Source organism: Hypomesus nipponensis, chromosome 16 (genome assembly GCF_054491055.1).
Source record: "Hypomesus nipponensis isolate SF chromosome 16, ASM5449105v1, whole genome shotgun sequence".
Lineage (NCBI taxonomy): Eukaryota > Metazoa > Chordata > Actinopteri > Osmeriformes > Osmeridae > Hypomesus > Hypomesus nipponensis.
The window spans coordinates 7057315-7075510 of NC_140376.1; positions in this window are offsets into that span (position 1 = coordinate 7057315).

The following is an 18196-nucleotide window of genomic DNA, read 5'->3' on the forward strand; positions in this document are numbered from 1 at the left end:
ATGTACAGATCAACAAACTGGGGGGATTTGAACCTGCAACCTCAGAAGGGGCAGTGAAACACACTGAACAGGAGGTGTGTCCTGACTGGGACAGGAACACCTAGAGCACTGCAACTCTGCCTGCTTGGCTCCCAGCCCTCCAGCACAGGCAAACATCGCCCCCTGTCGCCCTTCTGCGGTACTGCACCCGAGAAGGTGCCGCAAATCAGAAGGGATTTGGCTCGCTTGAGGTTTCCTGTTGGTATTCCCATCTCTCTATCTCTCTTCCTCTCTGTGTTCTTCCCTCTCTCTTTACTGCTCTCTCTCTGTTTTCTTCTCTGTCTTCTTCCCTCTCTCCTTACTGCTCTCTCTCTCTCTTCCTCTCTGTCTTCTTCCCTCTCTCCTTACTGCTCTCTCTCTGTTTTCTTCTCTGTCTTCTTCCCTCTCTCCTTACTGCTCTCTCTCTCTCTCTTCCTCTCTGTCTTCTTCCTTCTCTCCTTCCGCTCTCTCTCTCTCTTCCTCTCTGTCTTCTTCCCTCTCTCCTTACTGCTCTCTCTCTCTCTCTTCCTCTCTGTCTTCTTCCCTCTCTCCTTACTGCTCTCTCTCTCTCTTCCTCTCTGTCTTCTTCCCTCTCTCCTTACTGCTCTCTCTCTCTCTTCCTCTCTGTCTTCTTCCCTCTCTCCTTACTGCTCTCTCTCTGTTTTCTTCTCTGTCTTCTTCCCTCTCTCCTTACTGCTCTCTCTCTGTTTTCTTCTCTGTCTTCTTCCCTCTCTCCTTCCGCTCTCTCTCTGTTTTCTTCTCTGTCTTCTTCCCTCTCTCCTTACTGCTCTCTCTCTCTCTTTCTCTCTGTCTTCTTCCCTCTCTCCTTACTGCTCTCTCTCTCTCTCTTCCTCTCTGTCTTCTTCCCTCTCTCCTTACTGCTCTCTCTCTCTCTCTCTCTCTTCCTCCCTTTCTCTCAGGTAGGGGGGTACTTTGGTGTGTATGTGCTGGGTAAAGGGGGGTGACTAACTAGGGCTAAGACATTCTGTCATGCTACCCCCTCCAACACCCCCTCCATGTCTTCTGTGTTTGTTTACGTCTCACTGATTCTGTCAGCTAGAAATTTGTCTCTCCTCCTCTCCTCTTCCTCCTCTCCTCTCCTTCTTTTCCCCTTTCCTCTCTTCCCCCTTTCCTCTCCTCCTCCTACCTACTTTCCTCTCATCTACAGCTTCCTCCTCTTCCTCCTTCCTTCTCCTCCTCCCTCCTGGGTCGTGATTTAACCGGTCACCACTCTCTCCAGTGGTGACCCCTTCCTCACCCTGTAGAGTAAGAGGTCAAAGTTCAGGGTCAGGGGCGGGGCCTGGTGTAAACAGGCTGATAGTGGGACCGGGTCATCAGAACCAGACCAGCGCCACCAATCACTCTGCGAGTTGACAAACAGACCTGACCCTCATCAATCACCCTTTCTCTCTCTCTTTCTCTCTTCCTTTGTCTCTCTCTGTATATATATATATCTCTATCTGTCTCTATTTAGCTCTCTCTTTCTCTCTCCCAGCTGGGACCAGGACCAGGACCAGACCCAAATCTAAGGTCAGGACCAGGTCCAAGACCCTACAGGTCTGTCTGTTAAACTCATCAGCTTCAGAACACTTCGACTCTGAGATGTTTTACTGCCCAGGAACTCCCACAATCCCCTAGGACCCCCCACAAACACACTCACACACACACTCACACAAACAGAGACACACACACACGTACAATTCAAACTCAGATGATTCTGGAACATGCCAGTGTGTCGACACACAGGAACCGGACACATACTTTCTAGAAGGTTCTGGGCTTGAGGTCAGAAAAACAGCCATTCATATGAGAATTATGGCACACACATGCAGAAAGTAAAATACATGACACAACACATACACACACGCACGCATGCACGCACACACACTGTCTGGTCGTGAGCATGTTTGGGGGAGGAGTCATGGTGGCCCTGGTCTGGAGACACTCAACACACTCCAGATGTAGAGAGGAGAGAGAGAGAGAGAGAGGGAGAGAGAGAGGGGGAGGAGTCATGGTGGCCCTGGTCTGGAGACACTCAACACACTCCAGATGTAGAGAGGAGAGAGAGAGAGAGAGAGGGGGAGGAAAGGGGGGTAGAGGGGGGGAAGGGAGAGGGGGTGTTAGGGAGGGGGAGAGGGAGAGAGAGAAAGAGAGAGCCTTGGACTCTACAGGAAGCATGACTGGTGAGTCAAATTAGTCTCTTATACAAGACTCTTTCACTTTCTCCACCTTTCACTTTCTCCACCTTTCACTCTGTATAACTTAATCTCTTTCTCACACACGTGCACTCACACACACACACATATACACACACGAATGAAGCACATTCTGATTCTGATATGCACACACGCACAAACACACACATGTGCACGTTAACACTCACACACACACACCGCCACACACGATGAGCAGGCACAAATACACAATTTACGTGTTTGTGGACGCATGTATGTGTTTATATTTATGTTAAGGTGAAAGTAAACTGAAAGATAAACAGTTATTTCAGGAATTACTGGAATGTTTGTTGCCTTAAAAGGATGAACCCCTTATCTGTCTAGAGAGGGGGCGGGGGATGGAGAGGGGAGAGGGAAAAGGGGAGAGTGGGAGGCAGAGAGGGGGATAGAAGAAGAGATATGGAGTAAGAGAGAGAGATAATACGAGGTAGAAAGGGAGGTAAAGAGATACAGAGAGGAAAGAAAGGAAAAGATGGATAGATACAGAAAGAGTGATATGAAGAGGAGACAGAGTGGGAGAGAGAGGATGAGAGAGACAGACAGAGAGATGGACAAGAGAGGGAGGGAGAGTGGTTTGAGCCTCTGTGCTACACTGCCATCTACAGCTGAGATATTTCCCTTAGTTTCAGACTGGAATGTGTGTGTGTGTGCGTGTGCGCATGTGTGTGGGGACTGGGCAGGCAGGCAGACAAAGAACAGTATTTCAAGAGTATCTCATTAGCGTCCCAGTCTGAAGTCCCACTGGGAGTCACACACTCACACTCACACACGCACACACACACCTGCTGAGTGAAACTGCTACCCGGCAGCCTGAACCCACCTGATTACCCCGGCCCTGACACACACAGTCACTCACACAATGCGCTTCACCCCTAGCTCACACACACACACACACACACACACACACACACACACAGGAATTGTATTGATTGTAACAACCTGACTCTAATCAGACCAGCTCAGCTGGACTGCAGTGACCTCCATCACACCGGATGAATTGGACTCAAAGTCTGCTTCCTAGATGCACACATACACACACACACACACACACACAGTCATCGCATCCTTTTTTTGTGTCCTGAACTTTCTATCTCTCTTTCTGTCAACCCTTGATTCTCTGTCTCACACACACACATACACACACACACACACACAAATACACACACACGCTCACTTGCACACACAAACACACTACTCAAACACTAACAAACAAACACACACACACACACACAGGAGAATATAACCCAGTGAAACCTCGTTCCTCAATACTTGAAAAATAACCTGAAGGGGTACCAGGCCATGCCAGCCTCTGATTGGCCAGGTTGCATTACACGGCTGTTTCTATGGTCACCAGGCTCTAATCTGATTCGAGGTGATGGGCAGAGGTCTGGAAGAAATTAGAACAGAGGAAAGAGGTTTTACTGAGTGATGTTCTCCAGTGTGTTTGTATCTCCTGTTTACCACTAATCTTAAGTAGACCGTCACAGTCAGTCTGTCATAACCAGGCTGAAAATGGCACCTGGTGTATGAGTGTGTGCATGGATATGTATGTGTGAGTGTGAATGTTATGCGAGAGTTGTGCATATGTGCATATGTTTGAATGTGCGTGTGTGTGAGGGTGAGTTATGGAAGGATAGTGCGTGTGTCGGCACGTACATGTGTATATGACCTCTGTACTCAAGCCCTGACAACCCTAACTCTAACCTCCTAGCATCAACCCTGGCAGACAAGTGCCTCGCTTGGCAGGGTCAGCCATGTTTACGGGGGTGTCAACCAGAGATGGTCGGTGTTTGGGGTCTTCAAACGAGTCCAGACCGTGAGGCCGGCGGGGCGGGGCCGCGGGCCAGATGTTCAGGAGGTGAAAACACAAATATTAGTCCAACAGAGACACAGATCAACAGCTCAGATGAGGGTCCCAGCGGGAGAGAGGGAGGGAAGAAAGAGAGGGTGGGAGGGAGGCGGGGAGAGAGGGAGAGGGAGAGAGGAAAGGGATGTAATGAGGGAGGGAGAGAGAGGGAAGGAGAGAGGGAGGTAGGGAGGTGAGAGGGAGAGATGAAAGGAGGGAGCGGGAAGGAGGGAGGGAGAGATCGAAAGGGCGAGATGGAGGGAGGAAGGGAGTGAGCAGAAATAAGGAAGGCAGGAAGGAAGGAAGGAAGAGAGGAAGGGAATGAGGAGTGGAGAGAAGGAAGGAGAAAGGGAGGGTTATGAGAGGTAGAGATGAAAGGAGAGACCCTTCTCCATCTTACACTACTCTATCTCACCCTACTCCATCTAACAGTACTCCATCTCACCCTACTCAAGAGCTCAGGAAGAAGAAGATTCACTGAGGTGGGTGTGCTGCTAACCTTCATGAAACCCTTCCGAGGTGGATTTTGTCTTTTCTCCCCGGAAAATGTGGGCGCCCTCTTTACTCCTTCCTCCTCGTATAAATATTTGGCTTCCGCAGATATATCTAATAAAGCTGTTTATAATGTCCCTCCATGTTTCTCCATAGAGGCAGGATGTAAACCGTTTTACAGGAGGGAAGGATGACGAATGAAGAGAGAGGGAGGAGGGACCGAACGTCAGAGCCCACCTCATGTAAATATTTAAGACATCTGTTAATCCTGGATAACCTTTTCTGTCTGGAGAAAGATTGACCGTTTCCTGTGATAAGTCCTCCATCTCACCTCACTATTAAACAGTGTCTGGCTGCTATCATGAGACCCTAACACAAGCTGCTATCATGAGCGAGCAAAAGGCGCTAAAATTAGCTGCTGAACTGAATCCCCCCAGCCACTAACATGAACCGCAAACATAAACCGCTAACATAAACCACTAACATAAACCGCTAACATGAATCGTTAACATAAACATCTAACATGAACTGCTAACATAAACCACTAACATAAACCACTAACATAAACCGCTAGCATGAGATGCTAGCACGGACTGCTAGCATTAGGTGCTATTGTGACGTGTCAACATCAGGGGTCTCACAGGGACGAAGCCATTCTCTCTGACAAACCCAAAACAGAGTGGTTGTGAGAAAGAAAGAGAGAAAGAAGGTATTTTTTTGTGCTTGTGAGGGTGAGCGTGAGTAGGTAGTCTGACGTCAGTTTTGTGCCCGTCACCTTTATGAGTCACAGTTTAAAAATGGAAACAGAAAAGCAGTCCTCCAAGCATCAAACACCGACATGAAAGACGTAGGAATGTGTGTGTGTGGGGGGGGGGTGTATACTGTATGTGTGTGTATGTTCATGTGTGTTTGTACATACTGTGTATGTGCGTAGAGCTCTGTGCTTCAACCCGTTTCAGTGCATGAGCTCACGCAAGTGGCCTAATGTACATCTGTACATCGCTTTGGATAAAAGTGTCTAATTGATTAAATGTAATGCAGCACCACCGTATAAACACCTGACAGATTGTCATCTTGGTTCAGGCGTACTAGTCATGAGCATGAGTCACGCATACTTTCATATATATAAGTTGTGAGTGAGTGAATTTGCTAAACCAGTACATTTCCAATTGAGTAGGAACATTTTAAATGTAATGAAAATGTTTTAAGCTCTATAAATAAGTAGGATGAGGGGGGTCAGATGTCAAGGTTCATGAGAGGTGATCTCTCTCTCTCTCTCTCTCTCTCTCTCTCTCTCTCTCTCTCTCTCTCTCTCTCTCTCCACACGCCTGTCAGTGATCACACCACACACAGCTGAGTGCAGGAACCTCTTCGACACAAGCTGCTTTAAAGACGCACGCTGGGGCCACACATGAGTCACATGTCCCCATCATGGTTCGGGGACCGTGTTCGTGACGGAGGGAGAGACGGATGGGGGAGAGAGAGAGAGAGAGAGAGAGAGAGAGAGAGAGAGGAAGGGCGAACATGAGAGAATGAGAGGGAGAAGGGGAGAGAGAGTGGAAGGGGGAGAGAGAGACGGAGAGAGAGGGAGAAGGGAAGACAGAGGAGGGAGACGGTCAGGGAGAGGGAGAGAGATGGAGAGAGGAGTAGGGATTGAGAGAGGGAGACATGTTTTTCTTCTACCATGAGAAGCACTCAAAGGAACATCTATTATTGAGCAGCAGGAAGGCTTTTAGAAAGAGACCAACCCCTCCCTTCACTTAACGTCCCCCATGGTCTCCTCCTACACACAGGCACAAACACACACACACACACAGAGAAAGAGTGTACAGCACAGAATTGCCTCATACTGGCATACAAGGTTAAAACTTCCCTCCAGTTCATTCCTGTTTCACACATTGATGATGTGTGTGTTTCCATGGGCTGGAGCAGGGCTGTGTTTTAATCATATTTTAATAACGTCCACCACGATCATGATAACAATTTCACAGGTGCTGGCATCCCCTCTTTCTTTCACCTTCATTTTTCTCTCTCTCTCTCCCTCTTTTCCTACCTCCCTCTTTCAAGTTTCCGTTAATAATTCAGCTAATATGTATAAATACATTTAAATACATTTTTAAAAGACAGCTTAAAACCTACCTTTTTACCAAAGCATTTAAGTAATTTTATCTCAGAAGGGTTTTACTACTTTTATTAGTTATATTATTGCTGCTATTTTAATTATTACTATTATCACTTGTATTATTGTTTTTATTGATTTTATGTACAGCACCTTGAGCTACAATTCTTGTATGAAATGTGCTATATAAATAAAGTCTTACTTACTTACATATCAGAAGCCACATAGGCTGCCTCTCAGGCAGAATTGTGCATGAGTGAGCTTGGCTGAGTTCTGGTCATCTGCAGGAGTGCTGGCTGTCACAGCGCCCCCTAGCCCTCCACCCCAGCCCTGCATGCAGCAGAGCTGAGGTGAACCGCTGGCTGTGGGTGAGTGGGTGCCGTTGACAGGATGTTCCCCAAGGCCCTGTGAAGCCTGTCAGCAGTAGCACAGCAGGAAATTCCCAGGCTTCCGGCCATCAATAGGCCTTTTGAGCTGGAACACACCAGGCCTGTTATAGGGAGGTAAACATGCCCCCCCCCAAATCTACACACACCCTCACAGCACTAGACACACACACACAGAGCTGTACAGTATTCTGGAAAACCCCTGTAGCAAATGACATCGTGATGGGGGTGAATTCATGGCTGAGATTACTCTGGGAAAGAGTCAACATATTTCATAACTATATATGCTCTGTATATGTAAAATCATATATAGCCACTAGATATGCTCTATATATGTCCGATTACATTGTGTCTGTAGAACATGCTTGGTCTGGTTCGGGTCTATTCTGGTCTGGTTCTGGCCTGGCCGGGTCTGGGTCTGGGTCTGGGTCTGGGTCTGGTCCACAATGTGGAGGAGAGTGAACCTGTCATCCCTTTTCTCCCTGACTGACCAGATATAAAACATTTACAATCTCAGATCTGTCAACACATATAATCCTAAATCTGTAAAAATATACAATCCCAGATGTGTAAACAAATACAATCCCAGATCTGTACACATAATGCCAGATCTGTAAATGTAAATAATCCCGGAAATGTAAACATCCAATCCCAGCTCCGTAAACATTTATAATCCCAGATCCATACTTTGATATAATCCCAGATTCATAATTAAACAAAACATGTCAAATCTCAGTTGCTTGATACAGAAGAGTTGTTTTGAAAGCTGTAATGCCTCTTGCTGAATCCCAAAAGGTCATTAAAACACAAGACACAAATAAAAGAGAGAGAAGAAAGACAGGGGGGAGAACAAAAGTAGAGTGGGAATCATCAGAGAGACGAAAAGGATTTAGAGTAAAAAGGCATGATGAAGAGAGACTGAAAGAAAGAGCGGGAGGAAGAGAGGAAGGGAAAGAAGAGGGGGAGAGAGGTGTGAGACTAAGAGAGAGAAGGTGAGGAGTAAGGGAGGGGGGTGTATCATGTATTGCATGTAGAATTATCCACTGCTGTTTGCTATGTGTGTGTACAGCATGAGAAACTGACATGTTCAGACAGTAAGAACCATTTAGACCTGTCAGCACGTCACAACCAATCATTCATCTTTAATATCAACGTTCAAGACCTGCTCAGGAATGCTGGCCAATCACAGCCCGGCAGATGGATGAGTGACAGCCCATTCTGGAACACCCTGGTCTCTGTCTCTTATTATCTCTCCATCTCTGTCCCTTTCTCGCTGTATCTCCCTCACCCTCACTCCATCTCTTTTTCCAATCTCTCTCTCTTTCTTCATGCTGCTGTCCATCTCCTTTCTCTCCCTCTCTCCCTCCATTTTGTCCTCCCTTTATCTGTCTCTCCCTCGACCCTCCTCTTTTTCTCATCCATCTCCTCCTCCTAGGCTCTCTGAGAAGACAAACAGCCCTTCACCAGCTGCCAGCGATCAGCGGAGGGAGAGAGCGAGAGAGAGGGACAGGAGGGAGGGGGGAGAGAGAGAGACATTGAGAGGTGGAGAAGAGGGGGAGAGAGGGAGAGGGAGGGAGGGGGAGAGAGAAAGAGAGAAGGGAGAGAGGAAGGGGGGAAAAAGAGAGACTGATAGCTGCTTCTCCACTGAGACCGAGACTTCTTTCCTCTGATGAACAATATGACTGAGCTCAGAGAGAGAGGGGGGGGAAGAAAGAGGGAGAGAGAGAGCAAAAGAGAGAGAGAGAGAGAGAGAAAGGAGGGGAAAGTTATGAGAGGCCGTATAGGCCATAATTCATACTTGGTCTCACATACATGCCATGACCTCACATATATACCAGTATGCTCTCACATATATACCATTATACTCTCACATATATACCATTATTCTCTTGCACATAAACAACTTGGTCTCACATATGACACCATAACCTCACATATACACTATTATACTCTCACATATACACCATTATACTCTCACATATACACCATTATACTCTCACATATACACCATTATACTCTCACATATACACTATTATACTCTCACATATACACTATTATACTCTTGCACATACACTATTATACTCTTGCACATACTCTCTTACACAGACAAAAATACCCTCTTATATGTACCATCATACTAAAGTATGACAATATGTGTAAGAGAGATAAATAGTATATGTGAAACAGAATGATAGGATATGTAAGAAAGATTACTAGTCTATGTGAATAAGAATAGTTAAATGTGCAAGAGAGAATACTTGTCTATGTGAGAGAGTTTGATTGAAACGGAAGGCAGTTTGATTGAAATGGAAGTAGTACTGAATTCTCAGTTCCTGATTGGCTTACAGCCTTGTAGCCAAAGCAGTGCTTGCTAAACTGGAGCAACAAGGCACAATTAACAGTAAAACGACGCTTAAAAATAAACATTTACAGTTTTTTGTTAGCAAGTTTAGCACGGTAGACATGATTTTTCATTTGATTTACCTTCTTTTGCTAGGCCCGTTTGTTTTTGTGGAAGTTAATGGTAATGAGGAGGACATTACGTTGTTTTTTACAAATACAATGCGGTGTGTTCTTGACATTATAAGGGAAACTGACAGCATGGGTCCTGACCGCATGGTTTTGCAAAGATTATTTCGCGAGGTTACACACGGACAATGTTTTCCTTTATTTTGATTAGACAGCAGTTAGGAGGGAGTGACAATCTGGAAAGTTTGGGTGCACTTGAGGCTACGTATGCCTCAAGTGAGGACGACCAGGAAGACCATTTCTGATGGTCGGAGGTGCTCTTGAATCGAACATAGATCGTTGTCTCACTTCTAATTATTTCGAATTTTAATTTTAATTGATGATCGAACGAAGACAGGCATACATAGCCTCAAATGCACGCAAACTTTCCAGACTGTCACTCCCCCCTAACCGCTGGCTAATCAAAATAAAGGAAAACATTGTCCGTGTGTAAGAAGCAAACTCGCTAAATAATCTTTGCAAAACCATGCTGTCAGGACCCATGCTGTCAGTTTCCCTTGTAATGTCATGAACACACCACATTGTATTAGTAAAAAACAACGTAATGTCCTCCTCCTCATTACCATTAACTTCCACAAAAACAAACGTGCCTAGCTAAAGAAGGTAAATCAAATGAAAAATCATGTGTACCGTGCTAAACTTGCTAACAAAAAACTGTAAATGTTTATTTTAAGCATCGTTCAACTACTTGTTTTAATTGTGCCTTGTTGCTCCAGTTTAGCAAGCACTGCTCTGGCTACAAGGCTGTAAGCCAATCAGTAACTGAGAATTCAGTACTACTTCCGTTTCAATCAAACTCTCACATAGACAAGTATTCTCTCTTGCACATATAACTATTCTTATTCACATAGACTAGTAATCTGTCTTTCTGTTTCACACATACTATTTATCTCTCTTACATATATTGTCATACTTTATTATGATGGTACATATAAGAGGGTATTTTTGCCTGTGTAAGAGAGTATGCCAGTTTATGTGCAAGAGTATAATAGTGTATATGTGAGAGTATAATAGTGTATGTGAGAGTATAATAGTGTATATGTGAGAGTATAATGGTGTATGTGCAAGAGTATAATAGTGTATATGTGAGAGTATAATGGTGTATGTGTGAAAGTATGATGGTATATATGTGAGGTTATGGTGTCGTATGTGAGACCAAGTCGTTTATGTGCAAGAGTATAATGGTGTATATGTGAGGTCATGGCATGTATGTGAGACCAAGTTGTTTATGTGCAAGAGTATAATGGTATATATGTGAGAGTATAATGGTATATATGTGAGAGTATAATGGTATATATGTGAGGTCATGGCATGTATGTGAGACCAAGTATGAATTATGGCCTATACGGCCTCTCATAGAAAGTTGAACCACAGAGAAAAGAGTTTCAAGTAGGTGTGTGTGTGTGTGTGTGTGTGTGCCACCTAGCAGATAGATAGTGTCTCTCATGCATTGCTCATTGACTTATTCACTCTAATTACATTAGTGAATCACCTACCCTTCTTCTCCACAGCACATCCACTGTGTGTGTGTGTGTGTGTGAGCATATGTATGTGAGTGTGTATGCGTGAGTGTGTGTGTTCAGTAGCTGCCTAGCTCCCCCCTCTTCATCTCCTGAGGGAGATTCTCAGAGCATATCCCTCACCTTGAAATCCCCTCTCTTTCTGTCGCTTGCAGGCACACACACACACACAGTGTTGCATAAGAGCTGTGATGGATAGGAGTGTGAGTGCGGCACTAGCGTCTTATCTCCCTGATCAAGGAGAGTGCGTGTGTGTGTGTGTGTGTGTGTGAGAGAGAGAGAGGATAATGAGGTTCAGAGAGAACATCAGGATTACATCATTAAGAAACTCCTAAATGATCTGCTGGTCTCACACTGACTCACTGATAGAAGTCCAGGTGTGTGTGCACTTGTGTGTGTGTGTGCACTTGTGTGTGTATGTGTTCCTATGTGTTTGTCTGTGTGGTTGTGTGAGTGTGCATGAAACTTAATATTCAGTCCCCACAAGAATAATCATGCAAACTTTTGTGTGTGTGTGCAGATATAGCTGTGTGTGTGTGTGTCATTAACTCTCCTTGTCTTGTTGACAGCCAGTCAGCATACCTGCTGGAGCTTAAACTCCACAGCTGTCAGACATTTCCCCAAAGGACAAAAATCCTTCTTGCGTCTTAGAAATGTTCCACCTCACCGTTCCGTTTCCTCAAACCCTTCTACCTCACTGATGTGTTCCTGTTCTACAGATCCTCACGCGCTGAACTGTGAAAGCCTCATTGACGGACTGATTGATTGATTAAACCATTGTAGGGTTAGTGATTTTATCTCACTAAATACATGATTGTTACACACACACGCACGCACACAAGTGCGCATGCTCGAATGTGCGCATGCAAGCATCCATCCACAGCCCTCCCTCTCCTCCTCCCTCCCTCTCCTCCTTCCTCCCTCCCCTCCTTCCCTCCTCTGACTGTGTGATGTAAGTGCGTGTGTGTGTGTGTGTGTGAGCGTTATGTAACATTACTCCAGGGAGCATAACATGTCAATCAACACTTCAAAGAGGGCTTGGCCAGAAGACCCACCCCTTATGATAGCTGACATCATCAGAAGGTGACATTACCAGGGGGTGGGGTGGGGGGGGGGAGGCAAGTACTGATGACAGCTTCCTTGCCGTGTGTCACACTCCTCTCTCCTCTCCCTCTCTCCTCCTATCCTCTGTTCCTTTCTCCTCTCTCCTCTCCTCTGTGTGACTACTTAGAAATGAAACAGAGACTCTTTCTGGAGTCGTTCACATTACTTTCCTTTCTGTGTTAAAGACGTTTCTAGAAACAACTTTAGGACGACACAGGTTTTATATCCCTTTGTAAGTGTTGCTTGTTTTAAGGATATACAGTTAGCTACCATTGGCTAACCTAGGGTACTGTTGCTCTATTAGACAAGTCAATGCTGGTCCCTCATAAACCTAACTTCCTGTTTGTGTTGTGTCTGTGTCTCAACCTTCATATGTGTTCAGCCCAGGATTTGACAGGCACCTGGGCGGCTCCTTATAAGGGCGTAGAACTGTCCCCTCCCATCAGGCTCTGCAGAGGGAGGGGGTGGAGACAGGGTCTCCATGGATACGGAAAAGGTCTCTGTGGTCACACCCTGCAACTTAGTATGTTACAAACATCCCTGTCCCTCTGTCTTTTATTTCTCTCTCTCTCTCTCTGTCCCCCTTTCCCTCCTCTCTTTCTCTCTCCCCTCTCCCCTCTCCTCTCCCTCTGTCCTCTCTCTCCCTCTCCCCCCTCTCTCCCCCCCCTCTCTCTCTTATATAACAGGCAGGGTTTCTCTGTGATCCAGATATGAATATATGAGTGTGTTATTTATGTCTTCAAGGCAAGGAGGGCTCTGCAGTTTCTCGCCCAGCTGCAAGTCACTCCAATGATGATGGCTCTGGGATGGATCACTGGTCTGTGTGTGTGTGTGGTGTGTGTGTGTGGTGTGTGTGAGAGACCGGTAGCCTCATGCATACGCAAACACAGAGGTTCAAACCTGCAGACTTGAGGAAGAGAGGTCTTTCTTGTTAGTCTGGTTTGAGGCCTGGAAGTCTCCACCTGTCCATCCCTCCACTTCCCACTCTGTCCCTCCACCTCTCCATCGCTCCGTCTTTCCATCCAGTAATCCCTCTATCTTTCCATCTTTTCTTGTCTGTCTCCATCTCTCCAGCTCTCCATTCTTCCATGCCTCCTTCTGTCAATCCCTCTGGCTCTCTATCTCTCCGTCTCACCATCTCTGGAGTTATAATCAGCCATTTTCCTGTCTCCTTATCCTGGTGGGGAAGGAAGGTAAAACACAGAACAATAGAGATGGCCATGCAAAGATTAGCACAGACATGTGTGTGTGTGTAATGTTTGTGTGTAATGTTTGTGTGTAAGGTTTGTGTGTAAGGTTTGTTTGGGTGTGTATGCATGTGTGTGTGTGTGTGTGTGTGTGTGGAGGGTGGAGGACCTCAGCCACAAACAGGTTTGCTTGCAGAGAAAGAGTGCTCAGCCTCAAGGTAAGATCTTCTTGTTTCTCTGTCAAGACAACATTTGATGAATTTCTGTAAAGGACACTGGTTTGGTCATGTTATTGTGTGTGTGTGTGTGTGTGTGAGAGAGAGAGAGAGAGACAGAGAGAGAGAGAGAGAGAGAGAGAGAGAGAGAGAGAGAGAGAGAGAGAGAGAGAGAGCAGCAACATAGCTAGAAAAATATTTTTGGGTAGGCCTAGAAAAATATGGATAGGCATCTTTTCAGTTTTTTGTAGCTTATTTACTTTGCGATGTGCATCCGGTGCATAATTCTTCTGAGATATTTTCGTTTTTGGGTAGGCCTTCGAACAAATTGGGTAGGCCTGTGCCTACCTGTGGCTACGCCCCTGAGAGAGAGAGAGAGAGACAGAGAGAGAGAGAGAGAGAGACAGAGAGAGAGACACAGAGAGAGAGACACAGAGAGAGAGACACAGAGAGAGAGAGAGTTAAGGAAATGACATAGTGTGGGAGAGACTGAGAAACAGACACTGAGAAAAAGAGGCAGTCACATTGTCTTTCTTATCTCTCTGACAGTGAAAAGCTTGTCAACACTTCAAGTGATTCTTCTGCATTCTGACCCCTGTGCCGACAGTCTGTGTGCGCGTGTCTGTCTCTGTGTGTGCGTCTGTGTGTGTACCTGTTTGCGTGTGTGACATCGACAGCTCTGTCACCATGGCAGCTGGCTACTGCTAGCTCTCACGGCTGGGGAGAGTTTCCTTCCTCTGAATGGACCTTAGTGACTTTCAGAGCATGAAAAGTCACAGTCATACAACAGTCAGAGCTGCAGAGGGTCAGGGTTTGTGTGAGAGGTGTGCGTAGGCGCACAGGTGTGTGTGTGTGCGCGTGAGGTGTGCGCGTGTTCGAGCGTGACCAAGCTGTGGTGGTGTCGCGTGTCGTCCGTCTGTCCGCCTGTGCGTCGGCAGTGCTCGGTAGCATGATGAAGAGGGCTTGTGCTAATGTTCTCTGTCAGGCAAATTCATGGCGAGAAATGATGTGTTCAACGATCCATGAGGCAAGAGAGCCATGTTGTCGTCCTCTCCCCCTCCTTCTCTCCCCTCCTCCTCTCCTCTCCCCCTCCTCCTCTCCTCTCCTCTCCCCCTCCTCCTCTCCCCCTCCTTCTCTCCTCTCCTCTCCCCCTCCTTCTCTCCTCTCCCTCTCCTTCTCTCCTCTCCCCCTCCTTCTCTCCTCTCCTCTCCCCCTCCTCCTCTCCCCCTCCTCCTCTCCCCCTCCTCTCCCCCTCCTCCTCTCCTCTCCTCTCCCCCTCCTTCTCTCCTCTCCCGCTCCTTCTCTCCTCTCCCCCTCCTTCTCTCCTCTCCTATCCTCTCTTATCCTTGGAGGAGATGAGAGTGAAGCAGGGTTTAAACACACAGGAGGACTTACTGAATGTCACCACGACACAGACAGGAAGAGAGAGTGTGAGAGAGAGAAAGAGAGTTATGGAGCGTGTGGCATTAAGACTAAGATGCGGGTGGGCCAGGCAGGCCAGGCAGTCAGAGTGAGAGTGAGTATGAGTGTGTGTGTGTGTGTGTGTGTGTGTGTGTGAGTGTGTGTGTGTGTGTGTGACTCTCTGAGGAAGCAGAGCGTGTCTGTTCCAGTAGCTGACGCCAGACACCAAATGAAGATGAATGCATTTAATCTGGTCCTGCCAAACCTACATGGAGCACTGACACCACACACACACACACGCACACACACACACACACACATACGCTCATATACACTCACATACTCACACATACACAGCACCTCCAACACTACCGCAGACATCAACCGCACACATTCACCATCAATCTCACACAGGTTTTACTTTAAAATTCAATTGAATTTGTTTTTCATTGTCTCTGTAATTCAGTGAATGACTGATTGTGTGCATGCATGTCAGGTGTGTGTGTGTGAGTGTGTGTGTGTGTGGTTGGTTGGTTGGTTGAACAGTGTTATTGTCCGGTTCCAGTATGAGATCGAGCTTGCCCACCTGTCAATCACTTGGTAACCGAGGAGACGTCTCCATTTGCCTGATTTCTTTCCTGAATGACTACACATCCCAGCATGCACTTGGGCCCTAGAGGGGGGTCTCTGCATCACCAGCATGCTCTTGAGTGCCAGAGGGGGGTTTCTATCAGAAACACCTTGTCCTCAATCCAACCTTACACCAACACTCGGCTTCCCAGCAGGTGAGAGGAGAGGAGACTTAGGTCTGTAACAGTGGTACCAGGTTGAGTCATAGATTGTCCTGTCCCAACCCCCCCTCTGACAGCCCTGATTAAACTGGTGTGCAGATGCAGCCTCCAATGACAGGAGAGGAGGCAGACGTAATCCTCTCATTCTGATGAACACAATACACACACACACAGTCTCTCTCTGGGTCAGCTCATAATGCCAATCTCCCTTACATCATCAGATAACGCTTTCACAGACACGTCTCTATCTATAACACACCCACATAAACTCTCTCTTTCTGACACACTGCCAAACACACACACACACACACAGAAGCATGGGTTTTGTCCCCAGGTAGAAGAATCTAGGGAGATGAAACTGTGTTTCTGTTTAATGTTTCAGAAAGTAACATTTCGTGGAGGTCTGTTGAGCTTTGGATGAACAATTCATGAACAATATGAATAACTCCCCTCCTCTCCCCCTTCTCTTCCCCCTCCTCTCTCCCTCTCCCCTGTCCGCTTCCCCCTCTTCTCTTATTTTCCCTCCTCTCTCTCCCCTCTCCCTTCCCTCCCCACTCTCCTCCCTCTCACCACTCCTCTCCTTTGCTCTCCTCCCTCTCCTCCCCTCATTCCTACTGGTGTGTTCTGATGTACTAGCTCTATCCAGAGTTCAGCAGAGAGAAGGAGGGCTTAAGCCTCATTTATACTTATGTCGCCGACACTTTTGAAATGGTCGCCGACGGAAAAAAAAAGTGTGGCTCAGGCTGCTGCATTTATACTTTGGCAAACACGAAGCTATGGTTACATTGTTTACGCTTTGTAGCCTAGGTGATCGATCGGAGAAAATTGCTTTAGCTCATTTTGAGGAGGCATTATAAAAGGTGTGGATATGTTCTAACTTGCTCTCCTTTATTCCTTCCATCTTAAACAGCTGTTGAGCGTTCACTGAAAATTCAAAACAATGCAGTCAACGATGCGTGCCGTCTATCTAGCCAATCACACTAGCACGACACTATGTGACGACATCAGCGCCAGTAGAAATTTCTCCTGGTAGGCAACACTTTCAAGCGATTAGCCATGGCTCCTGGTCTGAGAGGGTTATTTTGGGATAGGTCTGGCATTGAGCATGTCAAGGGGTACAATACCTGTCACAAACTGCACTGCAGCTGATATATGATTGGTGGCGAAGCTGCAAAGCCACCCATTTATCATTATTATTATTGTTTACACTGTGTCTGGTAGCTGAGATGTGGGTACCTAACACTGTGCCACTATGTCTTTTTATGCATTCCAGACAAGTGTCTGGAAAGAAAAAAAAAGTGAATGTCAGATGAGATTGTGTGTATGTCTGTGTGGGTGGTGTTCCGTCTGTGCTGGTTACCATGGTGACGTCGCTTCCAGTCTCACTAGCGGCGCAGGGTGTTGGTCTGGCTGACCCTCACCTCTGGGCGCGCTCAGAGAGCAGCTTAGCACAGCCACACTGACCCAGAAACCCGGCGTGTCGGACCGCCATGACATCATAACAGAAGGAGGATTACCGGGGAGGATTACGATGTCATAGTAGCGAGTTGTCGCGGAGGCAGGTTTCTCCACTAGACCACACACTGCAAACATGCCCTATTAGATTAAAGTGCTCCAATACTGCTTGCTTACTTGTTGGGCTGCCAGAGCTGTAGGATATTTCACTTGATGAGATTTCTTCAAATGATCTGTCGTTTACTTACATGAAGTCACAAGATAAGCCATTTATACTCTAAACAAGTCCAGCTAGATTGAAAATCGATCGTTCACGTTCAGATGTTCGGTTTTGGCAGTGCAGCCCCCCAAACTGTAGACTACACTGACTGTAGACTCTGGAGAGTGTGGAGAGCTGTAATTTGTAGAGGCTGAGTGGAGGAGTCTGGAAGATGAACAGTAACAGCTTCAGAATGTTCCTGTGGAAGGGAGGCTGCTTCTGGGGGGGTCAGAAGGGGGGGGTGGGGGGGGGGGATGCGTGTGCGTCAGAGAGAGATGGCAATAAATAGAAATGGGGGGTTGGGGAGGGGGGGGGGCGGTGGCATTAGAACCTTTTAAGCTAGGGAGGTTTGAGTAGAACACTGGGCCAGGGAATAATGGGTGTGTGTAAAATTACACTGCCCCCCTAACCCTGCTTATTGTCCCCACCCCAACCCTGAGGGAACATCGTCTCTCTCTCCCTCTCTTTTTGTTGTCGCTTTCTCTTCTCTTGCCCCTCTCTTTTATCCTCCCTCCCTCTCTCTCCTTCATCTCTCTCTCTCTCATCTCTTTCCCTCTCTTTGTATCTTTCTCTCCATTCCCTTTTTCACATGCTTCCCCCCAGCCCTCCGTGACGCAGGCATGTTGGGTTAGTTTCACAG